We start from the raw sequence: 13533 nt of genomic DNA on the forward strand, positions 1-13533 counted from the left end.
ATTTGTCTTTTCATTTGATGAACTAAAGTTTGGGTCTTTACCGTTCTAGCCTGTTCACTTAACGTATTATATTTTTTTCCTTTTTTTTGCCAATAATGTACACTGTCAGCTTGATCTACTGCTATTTAGAAACTAAGAGGTCTGCACACTCCGAGATGGCATGTTATCCTCTTTATCACCACCCTTGATCAGAACATTCTGAGGGATGGTGGGAAGTGGCGTTTGGGTACTCAGGATTTATTGGGAATGTTTATCTCTTTCTATTTGAGTTTTGTGTCAGCACTTTTTAGGTCGAGCATCAGTGTGCATGTGCTGTCTGAAAGACGTGTTGGAATCATTCGTACTGAATGTAATTGTTGTATCTTCATTTATTTATTTATTTTATATACATATATTTTGTACTGGTTCATGCCTTGCTGTGTCTATGGATGTACTGAAACTTCACAAGAGAAAAGATTCTACTTGGTGTAGAAAGTAGGTGTGCATCTATTTTTATTATTCTATATTCAAGTTATGCATGCTTGCCATTGGTGTCACGTGAGGAAGTTGACACTTACTTCTTAGGCCACATTTTCTGAATTCTCTGTGTTCCAGTGTGCGCACTCAGCAGCAATGTTGTCGGCATCTACATACCGGGCCACAAGCACTTTCGCCAGAGGATGCGCAGTTGTGTGACACCCATCTGTGTATGCTTATCAGAAATGTATTTCTATTCACGGTCAGCTCATTCTTTCATTGGCCAATGCACGCTTTATTCTGATTGGTTATTTCTGGGGAATTTCTCAGAGCGTTGAAGTGTTTTCCCGGAGTCATCTATTTAATACTAAGATCATCAACAGAAGGATTTAATGTGTGAGGCGCTGCCTCGATCAAAAGAAGAAGGTGGATACACTTTGAAACATTCATGGTACTTTCAGAATGAATTGGTCCTTTTGTTCTTTGTGCATCTTTCTTTCTTTGCTTGCTTTTTCTTGTTGCTGTATCTATTTGCTGCACACATTAATTCATACTAACTGTGTTGTCACAGTCAGATTTGTTGGTAGAAATGCAATTTGATCCACCAGGAAAATTTCTACCCAAAAGTGATGAATTGGGTAAGGTGGAAGGAAGAATTTTTTGCATACATGACTGCTATAAACGGCCAAAGAATGGGAGCAGAAAGAAAAGTATATTCCTGCATTGTTTAGGATCCGAGGGTCCAGTGGTTTTCAGGAGCTTACCACAAGTAGAGGAAAAAGATTTGGATGTTTACAAGGAAGCATTGCTTAGGATGGAACTCGGGTTCAAAACCACTACTAGCATTGCACTTAATAGATTAAAATTTTATAACTGGGCAGAAAAGGAGAACGAATCCTTTGATGAATTTCTGACAGCGATACAAGGTCATGTCATTTTGGACAAATGACAGATGAAATGATTAGGGATCAAATTGTGGTCCATATCAAGAGCAAAAAATTACAGGAGCAGTTATGGGTTGTAGGGGATCCCAAATTGCAAGATGCTTTTGCTATTGCTAAAGCGTTGGAGCCATCGGAGAAATGGGTGTCAGTGGTTAATAAGAATAATCCTAATAGTGAGAATGTGTGCTTTGTGAATAATGCTGCAGCCAATCTTTGTCATGTAAGTTATGGACGCGGGTACAAAAAAAATGAATGAAGGGAGACCTACAGCATGTTACGAAAGTGGAAGCATTAATCACATTGCTCATTTTTCTCACTGTCCCGCCATTGGGAAAGAATGTGTTAAGTGTGGGCGGATGGGACATTTTGCTCATGTTTGTAGGGATTTTTAAAACAAACAATGTAACCCAACAAGAATGAGTGTCTTCTGTAGGTGAAATGGGGAGACATGTGATGAATTGTAAGTGTGGTAAGGTGGTTGGTCATAGCAAAGCAGTGGTTTTGTCTACTAAAAGCTGTAATGTGGAAGAAGTAGGCGTCAAATGTCCACCTAAATGTATCATTAAAGTGTTGGGTGTGGATCTGGAACTCATGGCATATTCAGGTTCTCCGTGGACCATCATTACAAAAATTATTTTTGGGAAAACTTTAGAGATTGTTTAGATGTTTATAAAATGAGAGCTTCAGATATTGTAGCTGAGAGTTTTGATGGCACTGGTATTGAAGTCATTGGTTACAATCCTGTTGAACTACAATTTTAAGTTATGAAGTCTCAAATTAAAATGTATGTGGCAGAAAAAGGGGTGAATGAACTTGGGTGTAAGTTATTTTGCACCTCTGTAGAATATTTGGGTCACACTCTGTCTGATGAAGGAGTATTTCCTAAAAAATCTTTGGTGGATGCCATAGTGAAGGCTGCTGTGCCACACACCAAAGAAAAGTTACTATCATTTGCAGGAATGTGTGAATATTACAGTAAATGTATTAAGAATGTTGCAACAAAGATGGAGCCTTTATGTGCATTGATAAGAAAAGATGCAAAGTTTGAATGGTCTGATAAGCAACAATGTGCATTTCAACAAGTCAAAAATGACATTTTGGAGGCTACCACCCTTAAAACCTTTTGTATGGGTAAAGAATGCATAATTACTGTGGATGCAGGCATGTAGGGTTTGGGGGGAATGTTGTCCCAGAGGTGTGGAACAGAGAAATGGAATGTTGTCGATTGCATCTAGGATGTTGAGAGAATCTGAAAAGAGGTATGCTGTAATAGAGAGTTACTGGGCTGTGTGTGGGCCATTGAACACTTTCGCACCTATGTGCGGAAAGTTACTTTTTGCTAAGAACCGACCACAAGTCTCTTGTTCATATTTTGTCACCTGGGGGTGGTGGAAATGCCACTGCCCACATTGCATGGTTGATGTCCAGATTACAAGAATATCATTTTAAAGTGGAACATGTACCAGGAAAGAGGAATGTCATGGCAGTCTGTCTTTCCAGGTAGCCATGTAGCAATAAAGATGGGAGTGAAGTGAAACAAGTAGACAATATAATTGCCACCATCAAGGATGTTGTGGAGAAGGATTTTGAGGGTATCGATGAACAAGTGTGGACAAAAATGAGTAAGGAGGATGCATTGTGGAAAAATGTGAAAGAGTATGTGTTGAATGGATAGCCCAGGAAAAGTGTTTTGTTGCCTGAAATTTTACCATTTTGGAATGTTACGGATGAGTTAGAGCTAGAAGGGGATTTATTGTTTAGGAGTGGCAAATGTATTTTTCCGGTGTGGATGCAAGATGTTATTCTCCTGTTGGCACATAGGCAGCATTTGGGTATGTCTTCTATGAAAAAACTGGGTAAGTCCAATTTTTGGTGGCCGGGTTTTAAAGGGATCATGGAATGTGTTGTAAGAGAACGTGAGGATAGTGTGAATAGCAAAAAGGGTCTTAAAGTTGTTCCTGCATATTTGAAGCCGGTAGACTGGCCAGATTTCCTTGGCAGAAGGTTGCCATGGATATTTCAGCACCTCTCCATTCCTTGCCACAAGAACCAAGGTTTGCTCTTGTTTTGGTGGATTACCACTCGAAATGGCCTGAAGACAAATGTGTCACTCATATTACTACTGTTGTTTTTGAGATATTCGCCAGAGAGGGGTATCCTGAAGTGCTGATCACAGACAATCGAGTTCAATTCACGTCTTAAGAAATTGAGGATTTTGTTATGCATGGTAGCATTCATCATATTACCACTGCTTTGTATGACCCTCAAGGGAACAGTCAGGTGGATAGATGTAACTGTGGAGTGGGGATCTTGGGTCGGATGTAAGAGTGAAAACTGTACCATGTGTGTCTGTGGCATCTGGACTAAAGGAAACATGCAGAACAAGCCGTGCACCTTGCAAATTTAAAGATTTTTATTAAGTTGTTTTGTTGTTTTTGGAAAAGGGAGATGTGTTGAATCTTCATTTATTTCTTTATTTTATGTTTATATATTTTATACTAGTTCATGCTCTGTCTTATAAGTACTCATGTTATGTTTTGAATGTTCTACTACTGTTGCCATGTACTGTTTAGAATGTGGAATGTTTCTGGTGGGACTTTCTCACTGGGATGTCTTGAGATAAAACATGCAATGCTGTGTTGCTGATTAAAGATATATATTTTCTATATCTTGAGTTCGAGGAATACATTTAACAGTAATCCCGCCTGCTACTTGCCATATTTTCAGTCCACTGTCGCTCTTCTTGGCTACCTTCTAACTCATTGGTTCAGGTGATACCTCATTTCCATTTAAGGCTGAGGAACACCGGCCAAACACAAGTTTCTTGTGCACTCATCCTTATCTCCTTTCAAAGAACTCCTTTTTATCATTAACAATTGTTTTCCGCCCTTCTCAGACTATATTGGCCCCTGTAGGACTTGGCCCTTTTTGACTAAAGTTCCCTAAACGTTTTGCTTTCCCCAGACCTCATTTCTGACATGGTGTTGCCAACTTAGAAGCTTTGGACACTTTGCCACTGCTAAAGAGTGTCAAAGTGCAAGTGCTCCCTGCATAAAGTGTAATGGTAATTGGTTGTCCATGGTTGCTATGTTTGCCTTACTAGTAAAGTCCCTAGTAAAGTGTACTATGTGTGCCAGGGCTGGTAATGCAAATGCTACAGGTGGGCCTGCAGCACTAATTGTGTCACCCACACAAGTAGCCTTAAAAAGGAAACTCAGGCCTGCCATTGCAGTGCCTGTGCACAGTTTGTTAAACTGCCATATTGTTCCGACATGTGCACCCACTCGCCAGACCTTACCCTTCCATTTCTATGCACATAAGACACCCCTATGGTAGGTCCAAGGTATCCCCTGGGCAGAGTGCAGTGCATGTGAAAGGTAGGGACAGTGAAATAATCTCCATTTCGTTTTTCTCTGTTGAAAGGCCATCTTGCCCATAGGATAGAATGGGATGGCTGTGTGGTATGTTTTCCAGCCTATCTTCCCAAAGGCTTAAGATGGAGAGGGGAAGTTTAGTGTGCCTGAACTCACAACGTAATAACACATATTTCATGAAGGTGGTTTTTGTATTGTGTATTTAGAAGCCATTTCTGTGTGTCCTGCCTGGTTGTGGATTGACTGTCTGGATTTGAAAGCGATAGGATCTGGGGAATGTCTTGAACCAGGGGAGGAAGTGAGACAGCAACAGGCTGACAGCCATCTGGAGTGTAGGGGAAGAGTATCCCCTAGAACTGAAGCGGCCTGGGTTGCTGCTATAAAACAATTGTCCTATCTCCTGCAGAGTGATTTAAAATCCAGACCCCTACTAATCAAAAGAAGAAGGTGTCACTGGCAGGGAGGCACCCATAACTGGTTTGAACAGGGGTCAGTGCCCCCTGAACACAAAGACTTCAAAGCCATTGAGGGGTATAACTATGAGAGCTGAAGCCCCTGAACTTTGGAGAATGGCTTGATCAAGATTGAACATGACTGGACCTACTTTTTGGTCAAGAGAAACGTTTGCCAAGGAAGAAACAACTGAAGAAACTGAAGGAAACGACTGACCCTTGCTGTGTGTTCAGGGGCTGGCCTGCAGTTTGCTGTTTTAACCAAGGAAAGGCGTAAGGGACTTTGCTGTGTGCTGTGTCCCCCTGCTTGAAAGGACATTGCTGTGCTGTGTCCTGAAGTAACTTATCCCCAAGGGCCCGAGGTGAGCTGGCTCCCTGTTGCAGAAACTCAGGAACACAAACGTTTCCTGGAGAGTCTCAGTGATGCTGTGTGCATGTGGTTTTTGCACCCTGAGACACTCATAAGCAGTGCCCTTTGATTGTGGGCAACTGGATTCCAAGAGAAGATCAGCAACGCTGTGTGCGTGTGCTTTTTGCAGCCTGAACCCTTTGTGAGGATTGTCCAGTGTTCTCGTGCACCGGAATCCAAGTGAGTCTCATCACCGCTGTGTGTATGTGCTTTGTGCAGCATGAGACCTTCGTGAGGATTACCTTGTTAACATGCACACCCGGAATCCAAGTGAGTCTTATCGACACTGTGTGCGTGTGCTTTGTGCTACGTGAGAGCTTTGTGAAGATTGCCTTGTTATCGTGCACATCTGGAGTTCAATTGAGTCTCAGCAACGCTGTGCACGTTTGCTTTGTGCAGCATGAGACATTCGTGAGGATTGCCTTATTGTGCACATCGGGAGCCCAAGTGGGTCTCAGTGACACTGTGTGAGTGTGGTTTGTGCAGCCTGAGACCTTTGTAAGGATTGCCTTGTTAACGTGCACCGAGAGTTAGAGGGAGTCTCAGCGACGCTGTATTGCCTGCTCTTCTTACAGCCTGAGACCTTCATGAGGAGTGCTGGGTGATCGTGCACCCGAAGCTCAAGTGTGTGTGTGCCCTGTGGCAGCCTGAGATCTTCGTAGCAGTAGTGGCCTGGACCAGCAGCCCCGGAGGAGCTGAGCCGCCGGCCCAAACCCGCCATTGCCATTCACAGAGATTGCATCGGAGGCCCAAGTCACTGGAAGCGGACAGGAGAGTGAGGTCGCACACCATTGGTAACGTATGTTGACGCCTGAGGCGGGGTGCAGACTCGGAGGAGACGCTCTCGGCATCTCTCTCATTCCGGCAGTGCGAGCCTCTGCTTTTGCCCGTACTTGCCAAGGGAGTGGCAGTACCCGGGTTGGAGTGCGGAGCTGCACTTTTTGTTATACCATACCTGTGTTGGGGGCAATTGTTGACAGAGGCTGACTGCGAGTCAGAAGGAGTGGCGGAGAGACCACGTGGTGCTGCAGTGTATTATGCATTACTCTATGGGGCATATGTAGGTAGGCGTTTGCGAATCGCAAATGCGGAAATTCTGCAAATTTCTGCGTTTGCGAGTCGCACAAGTGTGAAATGCTATGCAGGTAAAAAATCTGCCATGCAAAATTGCTAATCGTAAAATTTGCGAATAGCAATTTTGCGAGTTTAGGATTCTGCGAATATTTATGCGAATTCGCAAGCTGCAGATCAGTAATTGCGAAAATCGCAAATACAGTCACGCAAAAAGCGAATTCACAATTTCCAATGTAAGTAAAATTCGCAAATAGCAAATTTCCAAAATTCGCAATTTTGCACCTCGCAATTACCACCAACTCAGGCCAGGTGGTAACCAGGTGCAACCTATATGAAGTGGCCCATGATACATCAGTGGTTCCTCACAATGGCTGGGCTCTATGTAATAGCCAGGAGGCTGCGCATCCGAGAGGCAGAACAGAGAAGAAGACGCCAGGAGAGGATCTACAGGACACGCATCACCCTCTTCCAATGCACTGAGGAGGACATCCATGTGCACTACAGGCTGCATCCAGACAGTGTTCTTGAACTGATAGAGGAGCTGACACCCATGCTTGAGCACCCCACATACAGGGCCCACACCATCCCCACACACATACAGGTGTTGTGCTCACTGCACCTCAAACCGTCAGGGATTTTCCAGGGGGTAATTGCCACAGTGGGAGGGGTGTCCCAGAGCGCTCTTTTGCGTTTCTTCCATGCTTTCCTTAATGCTATGAAGCAGAGAATGCATAACCACATAAAATTTCCAGACACACAGCAGGAACTTGACCAAACCAAACAGGATTTTTATCAAATTGCCCAATTTCTCCACGTGATTGGCTGTGTAGATGGAATACATATTGCACTGTCCCCCTCACACAATGATTATGTTTTTAGAAACAGAAAATCATACCATTCACTTAACATCCAGGTAGTCTGCAATGCAAAAAATCTCATCACCGATATCGTATCTAAATTCCCAGGGAGCACTCATGATTCCTTCATTTTTAGACACTGTGCTTTACATCGTAGACTTACAAATGGTGATTTCGGAGAGGGATACCTGCTAGGTAAATACATGGCATACACAACCAGTGGTAAGACATGTTCCAAATTTTAACATCTCACTAAAGTTATCCATTCTTCTTCCATGCAGGAGACAGTGCATATGCTGTGCGTGACTACATTCTCACACCCTACCTGACTCCAACCACTGCTGCTGAGCGGAGTGGAGGCACCCTACAGTACAGTCCTGACACATGTTGCAAGATAGTGGTGGCCTGCGCTAAGCTACACAATATTGCCATCAAGAAGGGCACCCCAGTGGATCTGACTGACTCTGACACATCCGATGAGGGGGAACCAGCCCCCCAACGCAGACGTGCAGGAGGAGCTGGGCAGGTGCTGGGCGCATGCGACGTCATGACATCACACAGAACTACTTTTTTTTTTTTTGCAGTTTTATATAGCGCGCTCTAGACCCGAACCGAATCAGGTATCAGAGTGCTTTACATATTTTTCCAGTTACGTTACATTTTTACGTTTTCCAGTTACTTTCATTTTAGGCACGGGGAAATTAAGTGATTTGCCCAGAATCACAGGAGGTTTTGGCGTCGTTACCGAGACTCGAACCCAGTTCCTCCATGTCCGAGGTCGAGCGCCCTAGCCGTTAAGCAAACTCCTCTACCTACTTCTAGGTAAGAGAATACACCACAATGCTCAATGTTGTTAATCAGAAAAAAAATAATTCCATAAATGCAGGATATGCAATGTCACACAATATGACTGTAAGTCAGAAAATTGCACGTGTTCATGTCCACACAGTGCCAAAATGTCATTACCCTAAGTCCTCATGGGATGTGTTGCTTCACTACAATCCATTGTGCATTCTGCTCCTTCACCTACGGTGTGAACGGCCTGATGCACTACCGTCAGCCTGGTCTGTATTTTCGGTGTGGTTGTCCACACCTCTTCCCTGACCGCCACTCCTACGTCTTTCTGCTGGTATCGGTGGAGTAGGTGTGCTTCTGCTTGATTGCCCATCTGTGTCTATGCTACCTGGCGTAACAATCCCCCCAGTTACAGCAGCACGCAGCTGATCAAGTGAATGTGTTACCTGCACCAGGCTCCTGGCAACATCCTGACAGCAGTGTGTCATTGCATTTTGCATGCTCACTGTTCTCGTACAAAGCATGGCTATGGCTGTAGATTGTCGGCTCACAGCCCTTGCAAATTGGTCAAGCCGTGTTGTTAGGCGTCGTTGATCCCTGCGCTGGGCCTGGCTAGAATTCCTAGCTTCATGTAAATGTGCCTCTGTTGATGTTGCAATTTGTCTGATGCCAACTCTCACCTCAGAAATGTGCCTATTGTGTTGCGCCAGCTGACGTTGAATTGACGATATGCCTTTGCTTTGCAGACGCTGCACATGTAACATTTGGCCCTCCAGCCCAGCAAAAACACACTCAGAACCTGTGGTGGCTCTGCAGGTGTTGTTCCGTGCCCTCCGTCTAGCTCCACTGCCAGTCATGTTGGATATGGGTGTTTGCGATGTGCCCTGAGCTGCGCTAGGTGATACATCAGCATGTGGCTCGTCTTCAGCATCTGTGGACCCAGATTGCATTTGAATTAATGCAGGTACAGTTTTGCGCCGTTTGGTTGGTACAGTAGGTGTGTCACGTGTGGCACCCTGGCTCTCCTGCCCTGGCTGGTCCTCTGCTGAAGCTGACTCTTCCACTGGTACAACAGTGTCCTGTGTTGTTGGTCCACCTGTAAAAAAAAAAAATCACACATGAGTTGTGTGTAATTATTATTTTTTTCTATAAAGATTTATGATGACACTATTTACATGCCTGCTTGCCTATTTTGTGTACTTTGCATTGTGCTTATGGACCTGTTCCCTACATACCCTTTGTATGTGTATCTTCCCCTATGTACATTACATATGACTACATTTCCCAATATGCTGCACTGGGTATTACTAAAAACATGGACCTGATTCCTATTCATGCATGAGGATTTTGGAATTTGGGTGGGATGGCAATGCATTGTGTGATTTTGGTATGCATCTTATCTTCGGTTGTGTCTCTGGCTTCAGAGCTGTCCAGGTCGGTCACTGCCTCTGGCCTTAGTATTGTCTCCACCAACTCCTCCATGGGCGTCGGCTCAGGTGTAGTGGAGCTCCCACCTTCAGTTGCTTTGGCTTCTGCCTATCTTGTAGCCACCCTCTCCTTGGATCATTGCCTCATATCATACCACCGCTTCCTGAGGACATCGGTGGTACAATGGGTAACGCCAATTGCATTTACTTTTTCCTGGATTTCTCCCCATATTTTCCTCTTTTTGGCTTCAGGCACACGAAGTGAGGCTTTTCCAAAAAGAAGATCATGGTGCCTCACCACCTCCTCTGTTAATACCTTCAACTCCCTCTCAGAAAATGTCTGCTTCTTTTTTCTGGATTGTTCTTCTGCCTGCTTCTCTCCACCTTCCTTTTCTGCAGCCTGAGAATCCATTTTGCACTGTTTGAGCTCGGAGCCAAATCCACACACCCTCCATTCTGTCTCTCAGCCAGCAAATGACTGTGGGACAGGTGCAGGCAATTAGGTGCAGCATGGAGACTCACTTTTCCTGGTTGTGATGTCATCATTCTGCACCTGAATTGCTCTTTCCCGTTTTTGCGATTCCTTATTAGCGAATTCGCTAATAAGGAATCTCTATTAGAGTAATCGCACAAAAATCTGCAAATTTTTGCGAATCGCTAAAAATGAGCGATTCGCGAAAAATCGCATTTTCCGAATCACAGAATCGGGTTTACCTACATAAGCCCCTTAGTCTTCATAACGGAGTACTTGATTATTGTATTACACATTGCATCATTTCTGTATAACAAACTACCTGATTAGTGTATTACGCATAGCATTATTCCTGCATAACAAACTACCTGATTAGTGTATGAAGTATGACATTATTTCTACATAAGAAACTACCCGATTGTCGTATGGCGCATTGCATTGTTTCTGTATAACAAACTACCTGATTAGCGTATTACGTATTGCATTATTACTGCATAACGAACTACCTGATTAGTGTATTTCGCATTGCCTTATTTCTGCATAACGACGTACATGGTGGTTGTATTACGCATTGCATCATTTTTACATTGCAATGTGCCATATTGTTGCGTTATGCATTACATTATTTTTACCTTGTAAAGTGCCTGATTTTGGCATCAAGCATTGCATTACTTTTCCATTGCAGAGTGCTGGATTCTAGCATTACGAACTTTATAACATGGTATTAGGACTACAGTGGAATGTTTAGAAGTGCTCATTAATATAGCCAAAATGACATGGGCTGGCTGGCCTAACAACCAGCCAGAGAAATATTACACATACTCATATGTTGGATTTATATTGTGTGGTTTTATCATATATCTTTTTATATAAAACTTGTGTGGAGTCTATTTGTGGTGTCATTATTGGGTTGCTGTGAGCATGGTTGCAAGTACTTTAAACATTTACCTTGAAGATAAGCCTGACTGTTCATGCCAAGCTACCAAGGGGGTTAGCGCGGGGTCTCTCAGAAGGTGTCCTTTCTTTCCCTGACGTGGAAATGTGGGTCCCTATTTGGCCTAAGGTACCTACCTCAGCCAACCAGGGATCCCGAGTCTAACAGCACCATCACCCCATTTGCTTTTTAATGGCTATTTTTAATTATTCATTTCCGCTGCCAGGGAACATCATGCAGGAACACACAGCTCCGTGCTTTATGTTTCAGTAAAGCAAACACAAGGAGATGATTGACGGAGCGCTGAAACATTTCAGACAATCACCCCCAGTCACAGATCTGGGTTCAATCCATCATTGTTCTTTAGCTCACTTTGCCACCCCAGTTCAGACCCATCTATATGCAAATCGGTCTTGACCCTGTTCCTCATGGGAACAGTCCAGCACGAACTGCCAAAACAGGCCTGCACTGGACCGGAAACAAGAATCCTGGGACCAGTTTCGGGGTAACAACCCTTATCAGCCAGGCTAGCTTGAATCAAGTGACAAAGTAAGCAAGAAATCCCTGTCCGGGCATACCCTGTCAACTTAGGGTGAACAAAGCAAACACAAGGAGATGATGGAGGGAGCGCTGAAACATTTCAGACACTCATCCCAGTCACAGCTCTGGGTTGAATCTAACATCGTTCTTTAGCTAACTTCGCCACCACACTTCAGACCCAGCCATATTCAAATTAGCCTTGAAGCTGCTCCCTATGGGAACAGTCCAGCCCGAACTGCTAGGCCAAGTCCTCTCTGGACTGGAAACATGCATCCTAGGACCGGTTTTGCGGTTTCACCCAGCATCAGTCTTAATGGAATTCGGGCTTTGAGCTACCTTGCTGAGTCAAGTTAATTATTCTGTTGGGCGCCTGGCAGATCAAACAGCATCTGAAACAATTATCCTGCTCCTGAGAGAGGAGGGAGAGAGGGGAGAAATATCCAGTATATAATAGCTGTATTTTTGGTGACAAAGTCTGACATGATGTTTTCCCATCGGCCAAAGAGACCATAGATAGACCTCTGGTTACTGTCACCAAAGCATCAATGAAAAATAAAGCAGACCACAATAGATGGAGTTTGGCTCAGACAGAGGGATCTTTGTCATCAAATGCCAGCCTGCTACGGAGGTGTGATGTGGCATCTCTGAATTAGATAGTGAGTCATACCTGACAAAATGTTCCGTCTCAATTTATAAATCTTTGAGAAAGAGAAAAAGAAGAACCACAGAAGAGGAAGGAAAATGCCACATTATAGAAAGGAAATGGACCAGCTTGCAGAAGAATGGACATCTATGGTAAGGGGAATCCACTCTGAAATGTTATACTCTACTGTTACTTAACTTCTCTTGGTGGAGAAGTGTGGCTCACTGGTTAGAGGAGGCAGACCTGGAAGCAGAGGTCAGCCCGGGACCAGGGTTCAATTCCCAGCTCGGCGGGGTCTTGAGTCCTAAAATGTCCATGGACTCGACAATTCTCACTCCGGTGCCTACTCGATTCACGGGGTCACACTCTGCGACTCTGGGCAATAGCTTGCTTAATCTCCACTACGGCCCCTCGCAGCGGGATGCCTGGCTTTCACCTTGCGGATACCCTACCGGGGTTGTCTCACAGGGGAATACAAGGACGGGTTCCCTAAGCAAGCGCTTAGAAACCGCTCGGTGATTTGCGCTATATAAATTCCTGTACATTTACATTTACATTTACATTTACAACGTCTTGTTGGACTCTGTCTCTAGACCTAGTATTGCTAGCTCGCCATCTCCCTCTTGAGGCCCCAACAGGATGATCTTGCTGGCAACCCTGAAGGAAGTGTGCCTCCTTGACAATTTGTAGAATGGTTCTGGCTGTTGGTGACATAAGAGAGGGTACCCAAAATGTCTGCTGGACACAGTACAAGCCGAGAGAGTTGTGTACTGGGTGGACCCAGCATGAGGACCCAGGTCAGGAAACTACATAGGACTGGACAGGAGTGCAGGTCCTAAGCTTTTTCTGTCCATTGCTACTATGAGGAGGAATAAGCAGGGTAAAAAGGCAGTAAAAAAGCAAATGAACCATCCAGAAAGAACCCCTTAAAAATTGAAGGCCAAGATGGCCTAGAAGAGCATGCTGGTGGCTGGGGCGAGCCACCAGGTGCAAACTAAATGGAATCATGCCTAAAACAGTAAATCAGGAGCAGATGCATATTGAGTGGAAGAGAATACTTGTGCGTGTCCTCCTCCTTGTTATTGACATGTATCCTTAAGATGGCGGGGCTGCTGGGACAAAAAAAATACTGCAGCAACCAGCAATGATGGAAATA

Source organism: Lissotriton helveticus, chromosome 2_1 (assembly GCF_964261635.1).
Source record: "Lissotriton helveticus chromosome 2_1, aLisHel1.1, whole genome shotgun sequence".
NCBI classification, from domain to species: Eukaryota; Metazoa; Chordata; class Amphibia; order Caudata; family Salamandridae; genus Lissotriton; species Lissotriton helveticus.